Below are 8,819 nucleotides of genomic sequence, written 5' to 3' on the forward strand. Positions count from 1 at the left end.
CAGGGTAAGAGTATGTTGGGTGGTGGTGGGGGCAGGGTAAGAGTCTGTTGGGTGGTGGGGGCAGGGTAAGAGTCTGTTGGGTGGTGGTGGGGGCAGGGTAAGAGTCTGTTGGCTGGTGGGGGCAGGGTAAGAGTCTGTTGGCTGGTGGTGGGGGCAGGGTAAGAGGCTGTTGGGTGGTGGTGGGGGCAGGGTAAGAGTCTGTTGGCTGGTGGGGGCAGGGTAAGAGTCTGTTGGCTGGTGGGGGCAGGGTAAGAGTCTGTTGGCTGGTGGGGGCAGGGTAAGAGGCTGTTGGGTGGTGGTGGGGGCAGGGTAAGAGGCTGTTGGGTGGTGGTGGGGGCAGGGTAAGAGGCTGTTGGGTGGTGGTGGGGGCAGGGTAAGAGGCTATTGGGTGGTGGTGGGGGCAGGGTAAGAGGCTGTTGGGTGGTGGTGGGGGCAGGGTAAGAGGCTGTTGGGTGGTGGTGGGGGCAGGGTAAGAGTCAGTTGGTATGGAAATCCAACTATCTAGTAATCATTACTTCCTCGTTTACCCTACCCTCATTAATAGTAGCATTATAAATAATGTTTTACTGCGGTTACCATGACAACTATCTAGTAATCATCACTTCCTCATTTACCCTGTCCTGTTGTGTTCTAAAATACTATTCTGATACAACCCCCCAAACAATACTAGTACGTTTCTTATTAAACTTTATTTTCTAGTTTATTTTATGCACTTTGTTATTATTCATTACATCATTTATCAGTCATACGTAGGCGCTAATCTGTAAGTAAACCATGCAAGGGATCATTTCCACGCAAAGTGTGAGATTGATCAATATAAATGTTAGCTTGAGAGTGTTCAGCCCCATGACCACGATCAGTGCCAAGTGGTGGAATAAGGGAACTGCTTGTCAAGCGTAGAACGGGGAAAATATACTGTATGTTGAAAATGGGTTTTATTGTGAGCGTAATAATGACATTATTTTATTTATTTAATTATATTGACATTGTGAATTCATGCAACGTCTTGACAGGCTAAATATAATTTTGACCACATCGGTGCATTTGTAACGATAATAATCCATATAAAGTACAGTCATTTGTTAAATTAGAGGTACGTGTGAAAGTGAAACTATTGTGTAAATCCTATAAAAGACTGAGATAATGGAAATCCAATGAGAGATGGCTGATCTGCTCTGTTGGAAGATCTGGCACTGCTGCATTTCACAGAGAGCACGTTTTTAGAGACAGGTGGGACTTTTTAGCAGAAAGTACAGATTGGCTCATCAGATATCGTTTCCCAAAACCAATCTTATATGATCTTTGAGAGGATTTAAGACCTACTTTAGAAAGGCAAACCCATGCCATTCGGGTGCGCGTCAAAGTGTTATCCATCCTCGGGTTTTTGGCAACGGGCACTTTTCAGCCGGAGCTTGCTGATCGGCCAGCGGCATCTCACATCCCTCGAAGAGCCAATGTTTTGGATGCAATCATCAGCAAAACGTACTGTAACATACAATTCCCACCATCGCGCAACAGGTTAAGAGGGGTTTCTTTGCCATCAATGGGTTCCCAAATACGAACGGAGAAATAGACGGCCCCCACATCGCTATAAAAGCACCATCCCAACACGAATTCAATTAGGCTATGTGAACAGAGAAGGCTTCTACTCTTAATGTGCAGGTGATAGGTGATGTTATGTGCAAAAGACGCTACTGAATTTAGTGGCCAGGTCGAAAGCACGACTTGTTCATTCTGCAGAACAGCAATGTTGCCGATCCGCCTACAGGGGGAGCTGTTCAGGATGGATGGCGTATTGGCGAGTATTGCCTACTGCTAGTGTCAGAAATTGAATTCAATCAAAAGGTTTTATTTGTCTCACTCAGTTGTGGTTTGATTAGTAAAAATACAAAGCATAGCTACAAAGAAAGGACCATTAGAACACTTCAAAGTATATTTGTCATCGCTAAAGCAACTTGAAGTGTCCTAATGGTCTCTTTGTAGCTTTGTTTTTATTTTTACTCATCAAACCACTAAGGTTTTATTTGTCTCACTCAGTTGTGGTTTGATGAGTAACAATGAGCGTTATAACTCCACGTGAAATACGCCCATCATTCACCCTTCATGGTGACAATAACGCCCTTATTTGCTGTATAGTTGGGAAGTATTGGAATTAGGCCCAGACAGTATATCTAAAGAACATATCCATGGCGAACTTCAAATGTCTTTGGAGGTGTTGGCAGAATGTTTTATTTTACAGTGACATTTGCTGTCGGTCTATCTGACCGTTTCTGAAAGACAAAAACACTTGCATATAGTTGTGGACCTGTAAACAGATCGTTGGAATGAAGTAATGTTTTGCATTCACTTTTTCCCGAAACTAAATATGCTGCCCTGCACACAAATTCTGAAACATTGTCTACTCTAAAAAATAAAAATGAACTAGAATTTATTGGTAGCCTACACACTTCAATCCAAAAGATCATCTGTCTGTTCACCTGTTACATTCTGCTGTATGTTATAAACCGCGCCGCGCACCCTGTCATCTGCATAGAGCAAACACTTTAAATAATAGCCTCTCTGATAGGCCCAATTAAATGAGAAATGCGCATGGTAATTTGTTGTATGGCTACATCGGGAATATGAACTCATCATGGCCAGAAAAGGTGAGGAATGTATTATGGAATGATTATGATAATGTATTATGTTTATAAATTAAATATTGTCTACGCAAGAAATGTCACATTACATCATTCAGACTTCGCCTATAAACGTCAACGGAAAAGGTGAATCGTCTGTTCTAAGGTTAAACTGCGCTTCGGATCGGATCGCATAGAGCAAAATAGGCTGCTGGAAATACTGTAGCTGATCTATTTACTACTGTGAAGTGGGTCCTATTAAATGAGAGATGGGACGAATGGTAGCCAATCCTAACTTGTTGTAGGACTATAGGATATTTGGCGAGTATAGGCTTTATTCTGAAATGACAGGAAATGTATGCCTATTTCTAATTATTTTAGAATGTAAAGATACATCGATTTTCGCTCTTCTCACTAGCAGCAAATGATTGCATCTTGTTATTATATTTAGCTAGGGCTACCGGTTGTTCTGTTCTGAATAAGAGTCTCGTCATATATTCCCCATTTGCACAAAGCTACTTTTGCCTTGTCACGATCGTCATAATGAGCGGACCAAGGCGCAGCGTGATATGAATACATACTTTAATAGTACTTAGCAACACGACACACTACAACAACAAAATAACAAAACGATACGTGAAGTCCTCGGCCAATAACACCAACCTACACGGAATAAGATCCCACGAATAACAAGTGCACACAAGGCTGCCTAAGTATGGTTCCCAATCAGAGACAACAAGCAACAGCTGATTCACGTTGCCTCTGATTGAGAACCACCCCGGCCAACATAGAAACACATAAACTAGATCGTGAACATAGAACACAAAACATAGACACTACACACCCTGGCTCAACATAAAAGAGTCCCTAGAGCCAGGGCGTGACAGCCTTCTTGATGTGCAAGACTTCAACCACTAGAAACTGTGCGCACGCATGGACTAAAGGTTGCAGGAGGATTAGCAAATAGTAGAAAATCAAGTTCAGTTTTTATAAATGAAAACATTTGCGTGAAAAGTGGCACATGCATGTTTTGTGGCATATTTTGTGTGTAGGCAACGTTTATAAATGAGACCCCTGGTATTTTGCATAGAGCAAAATACTTGAAATAGCTTATCTTTACTGCTGTGAAAGTGGGTCCAATTGAGAGATGGGACGAATGGTAATCATGTAGGTCTATATGCTACCTCGTGAGTATGAAACCATCACAGAAAAGGTGAGGAATCTATTATGCAATGAGCATGGAAACGAAATAAATAATAGCCTAGGAAATAGATGGCTATTTCTAATTATTTTAAATTGCAAAGATAAACGAAATACATTATCTCTCTTCTCTCTAACGGCATCTTGTTATTAACCTTTTTATTGTTATGAATAAGCGTGTCCATCATATCCCACATTTACACAAAATACTAATGCACCAATTTGTAAGTCGCTCTGGATAAGAGCGTCTGCTAAATGACGTAAATGTAAATGTACTAATCTACTTGCCTTCCTGCAATGCAATACTTCAACCACTAGAAACTGTGAATACGCATGGTCTAAAGTTTGCGGGAAGGTGAGTGTGTCTGTCTGTCTGCCTGTCTGTCTGTCTGTCTGTCTGTCTGTCTGTCTGTCTGTCTGTCTGTCTGTCTGTCTGTCTGTCTGTCTGTCTTTCTGTCTGTCTGTCTGTCTGTCTGTCTGTCTGTCTCTGTCTTTCTTTCTTTCTTTCCTAAAACATGACATTTCTACCTTTTAGATTTTGTGGCATAGAGAAAGTTAAAATATCAGACAGGGGTGGTGATATAAATAATACTCTGAGCAAAAGAGAATGTTTTTGGATTTTCACCCTCCAGACATTATTTCCTGAAGGTCATAATGATGTAATGCCTATGTATGTTATGTTGTAAATGTGAACATGAATTAATGCCCCCATTTCAGATTACTCTGACGTATTTCTTGCGCTGTTCCCAATGATTTATGAAAATATTTGAGATTCTTCAAATAGCCACCCTTTGCATTGATGACAGCTTTGCACACTCTTGGCATTCTCTCAACCAGCTTCATGAGGTAGTCACCTGGAATGCATTTCCATTAACAGGTGTGCCTTCTTAAAAGTTAATTTGTGGAATTTCTTTCCTTCTTAATGCGTTTGAGCCAATCAGTTGTGTGGTGACAAGGTAGGGGGGTATACAGAAGATAGCCCTATTTGGTAAAAGACCATGTCCATATTATGGCAAGGACAGCTCAAATAAGCAAAGAGAAACCACAGTCCATCATTACTTTAAGACATGAAGGTCAGTCAATATGGAAAATATATTATAAATATATACCACAGTATATCTTTATTGTAATATATTCTAAATACAGCATATCTTTATTGTAATATATTCTTAATATATACCACAGGATAAATGTAGTGTAGTCAGTCTGTTAAGGTGAGGCGTTGTAAATGTAGTGACGTCACCTCTTAAGGTGAGGCGTTGTAAATGTCCCAACACAGGAAGTCCATGTATAAGGAAGTAGAGGAATAAATGGACGTTATGGGTAGAAGACAAAAACATCGGAGGTTTGTAGCTTTCTTTTACAATTTAATGTGGAAAAGTGTTCTGGAGAAGTTAGGCTATCATAGAGAGACAGATGATTTAAGGGTAAGACATCTGCAGAAATGTAAAGTTAATACAATACTGATTTCAACTTTCAAGAATGCTAATTTTACTGTACATTGGTGTTGATTCATATTGCTTAGCCTAATCAATATGATCCAATGTGATGTGATGTTATAGGCTACAGGGCTATGAGGTAGGGTATTAATGGTAAAGGCGATTGACATCACATTATCGTGATTATTATTATGTCGAAACTGCGTTAGAAAGAGGTGCATCGGAATTATGTAAAGCTGTCACTAAAGAAAATAGTCTGTTTCGACAAGTCAGTCAAGTAAAAATGACATGCAACAATAGACATAGAAACTATTTAAATGTTGGGATCAAAAATGCTTTCTGGCGACACCGATCAGAAAGCCTGTGGTCCGTTTTGCTCAGTGCTGTACGCTTCATATAACTTGGCCAGCGCACTGTTGCGTAATGTTCCGCATCGTTGTCGGCACACCTGAATACAAGCCCGGGTGCAAAGGGCGAGATAAACTGTTGGCACCTGTTGATAACGGGATATGGAGAAGGGTGAGCCGGTCAAGGATCGATTCAGACTAGGTGGTAAATTGTATGACAAGCGGCAGTTTATTCAGAGTAAAAATGTCTGGTACAAAACGTGCACGGTCTCGTTCTTTCAGCTCATAGGGAACCTCCAGAAAAAGCGCCAAAAAACAGTTCACATATGTTTTATACTGTTTGTAAAGTAGGTTGAGTCTGGCAGATCTGGTCTTCTGGTTGGTCCATGCTGCTCGGGCGTCGTCCTCTGTGATTGGGTCTAGGAGATCTACACACTGTAGCTCAGGCCCTTTGTTCCGAATGTTTCAGCAGAGTAAAGATTTGGTGTGTGCGTTTAATTATCTCTTATCTTGAGTGAGTCTGTGTGTGTGAGTGCATCTGTGGCAAGAGTCACGAGATGTTGTTGTCTATAATCAGCAATGACCCTAACATCCTGTGGTCAGGCGTTACCTGTTTTATCAATGTCTATGCAAGGTTGGTGTCAGCATTCTGTCTCTGAGTGTGTGTTCAGCATCATGTGCCTCTTGTGCAATGCAGAACATGTTTTCTGCAATATATGTGCCTTCGAGTTCTTGACAAAACTTGTCTTGAAAAAAGGAATTAGTTATAGCAATGTAATAGCAATAAGCTATTTATAAAAATAGCATTTCTTACACACCTCATGTGAAGTCAAGCAGTGCATGGGTGTATTCACTAAGGGCACTATTCCAACTTATGAAATGACGCCTTTCCTACGCACTGCTCATAGTTTCTATTCAGACTTTACCTTATTAAGTTGCATAACGGGTTTTGCAGGCGTGGTTCCCTTGCGTGCGCTGAATAAATGTATTTCAACAGCTGAAAACACTCCCACTTGCTTGGTAGATTTAAAAATACTCAGATTTTGTATATTATTTAGGCACATTTTAGGGTTTGGAAAGTATGTATGAATCATAAAAAAAAACTGGTTTGGAGAACCTTTACACACTAAAAATATTGATTAATAAAAAATACAGTGGTTTGATTCATCCTGAAAGTTGTCATATTCAAGTTCAATCCATGAAATATTGGTAGATGGAAAAAAAGTGTACAATAGGGGTTGAATAGGGGGTCCTATACATTTAGCCTAATTCTCACTAATCATGGAACTGTATGAAACCGGTTCAGTCGTCGTGAACCGTGAACCAGGCTACAGGTTTAACCTGCTACGTGTGGTCTGAGTTCCATAATGATTCAAACAGGCTACATGTCCTAAATTCTTGCACAACGTTAGCCTAATGCTAACGACCCTCAGGAACAACTGACGTGACAGAGGAAAGAAAGGGAAACAGAATGGAATGATGCTAAATGTAAGCTACAAATTGAAGAAAACGAACACTAAAGTGACAGTTATAAATGTATGTGGGTTTTACTGACGGTTGCTCTCGATAGTGGCTGATATTTAACATGATACAAATGGTGAAATAAACGGAGAAAAGCCCGGGCATAGCCTATAATTAAAACATTCCGAAGCTCATACATCAACTCGGCAGGTTCAGTCCTACAGAAGCCTAAAGCTTGGGGGTCCAAATTGCATCCACGCCTATTATGAGGTCACACCAGTAGAGGTGCGTGCGTAAAATCACTGGGGAAGACAGAAAAATACAATACAATCTATGTGTTGTAATAATGTTTTTGCTCTATAACCTGTTAATTCATATGCCTTGTGACCCTGATATAGGCTTTAGGCCTAAAGGTCGAGACAATAAGAAGACACAGTGGCAGAATAAATTCAACCACACCTTTGTTTTTATCACAAAACCAGAGAGCAACTTCTGTCCGGTTAAGTCCACAAAGCATATTCTATGTAACAGACAGTTACATGACCTACAGCATGGTCAAGCAAGTTAATGTTTCCGACATTTTCGGACCGCTAAACAACTATTGATTTAAACCACAGAGAGTTACCGCAAGTTGCAAAGAATGGTTCATGGTCCTGATTTATGTGTTCGTGCAAGTATAAAAAACATGTTGACTCACCCTACTTGTAGAGAAACGCCAATGACATCCTCCTCTCTTTCATGTTGACAAAATGGTCTATCACTCTGTCATACAGTACGCGGTCTATCACTCTGTCATACAGTACACGGTCTATCACTCTGTCATACAGTACACGGTCTATCACTCTGTCATACAGTACACGGTCTATCACTCTGTCATACAGTACACGGTCTATCACTCTGTCATACAGTACACGGTCTATCACTCTGTCATACAGTACACGGTCTATCACTCTGTCATACAGTACACGGCCTATCACTCTGTCATACAGTACACGGTCTATCACTCTGTCATACAGTACACAGTCTATCACTCTGTCATACAGTACACGGTCTATCACTCTGTCATACAGTACACGGTCTATCACTCAGTTTAGCTCAACGCTGATTGGCTAATTTCTAATACTTTTTTAAATCAAAGGCCAAATGCTCGCAGGCTTCCCTTGTCTTAAATGAAGCACAGAGAGACGAAAGATACATTATAGCCTGGCTTCCTTTGGTATAGAATAAATACCTGTCAACTATTTTAACTGTATGTAATGTCTACTTGGTAAATGTTTATAATGTCTGTCAATCTAAGCTGTAACGTCTTTTTAGTTGTGTTTACCCGAGGTAGACTAGCTGTTGTTATGGAGTCAGCTAATGGGGATCCAACCAGGTAGACTAGCTGTTGTTATGGAGTCAGCTAATGGGGATCCAACCAGGTAGACTAGCTGTTGTTATGGAGTCAGCTAATGGGGATCCAACCAGGTAGACTAGCTGTTGTTATGGAGTCAGCTAATGGGGATCCAACCAGGTAGACTAGCTGTTGTTATGGAGTCAGCTAATGGGGATCCAACCAGGTAGACTAGCTGTTGTTATGGAGTCAGCTAATGGGGATCCAAGTCAAATCAAATCAAATTAATAACATATTGGACTGTGCATGTTTAAATGCAATATGAAATCTCTGTTTGAACTCTGACCACAGACAGTAAAAGTGTTGTCATTGTTAATGGTTCTTCAACAATGTTCAGAAATATTGACTGTTCTGTTATTTC

The sequence above is a fragment of the Coregonus clupeaformis genome, unplaced genomic scaffold, assembly GCF_020615455.1.
Source record: "Coregonus clupeaformis isolate EN_2021a unplaced genomic scaffold, ASM2061545v1 scaf2296, whole genome shotgun sequence".
Classification (NCBI taxonomy): domain Eukaryota; kingdom Metazoa; phylum Chordata; class Actinopteri; order Salmoniformes; family Salmonidae; genus Coregonus; species Coregonus clupeaformis.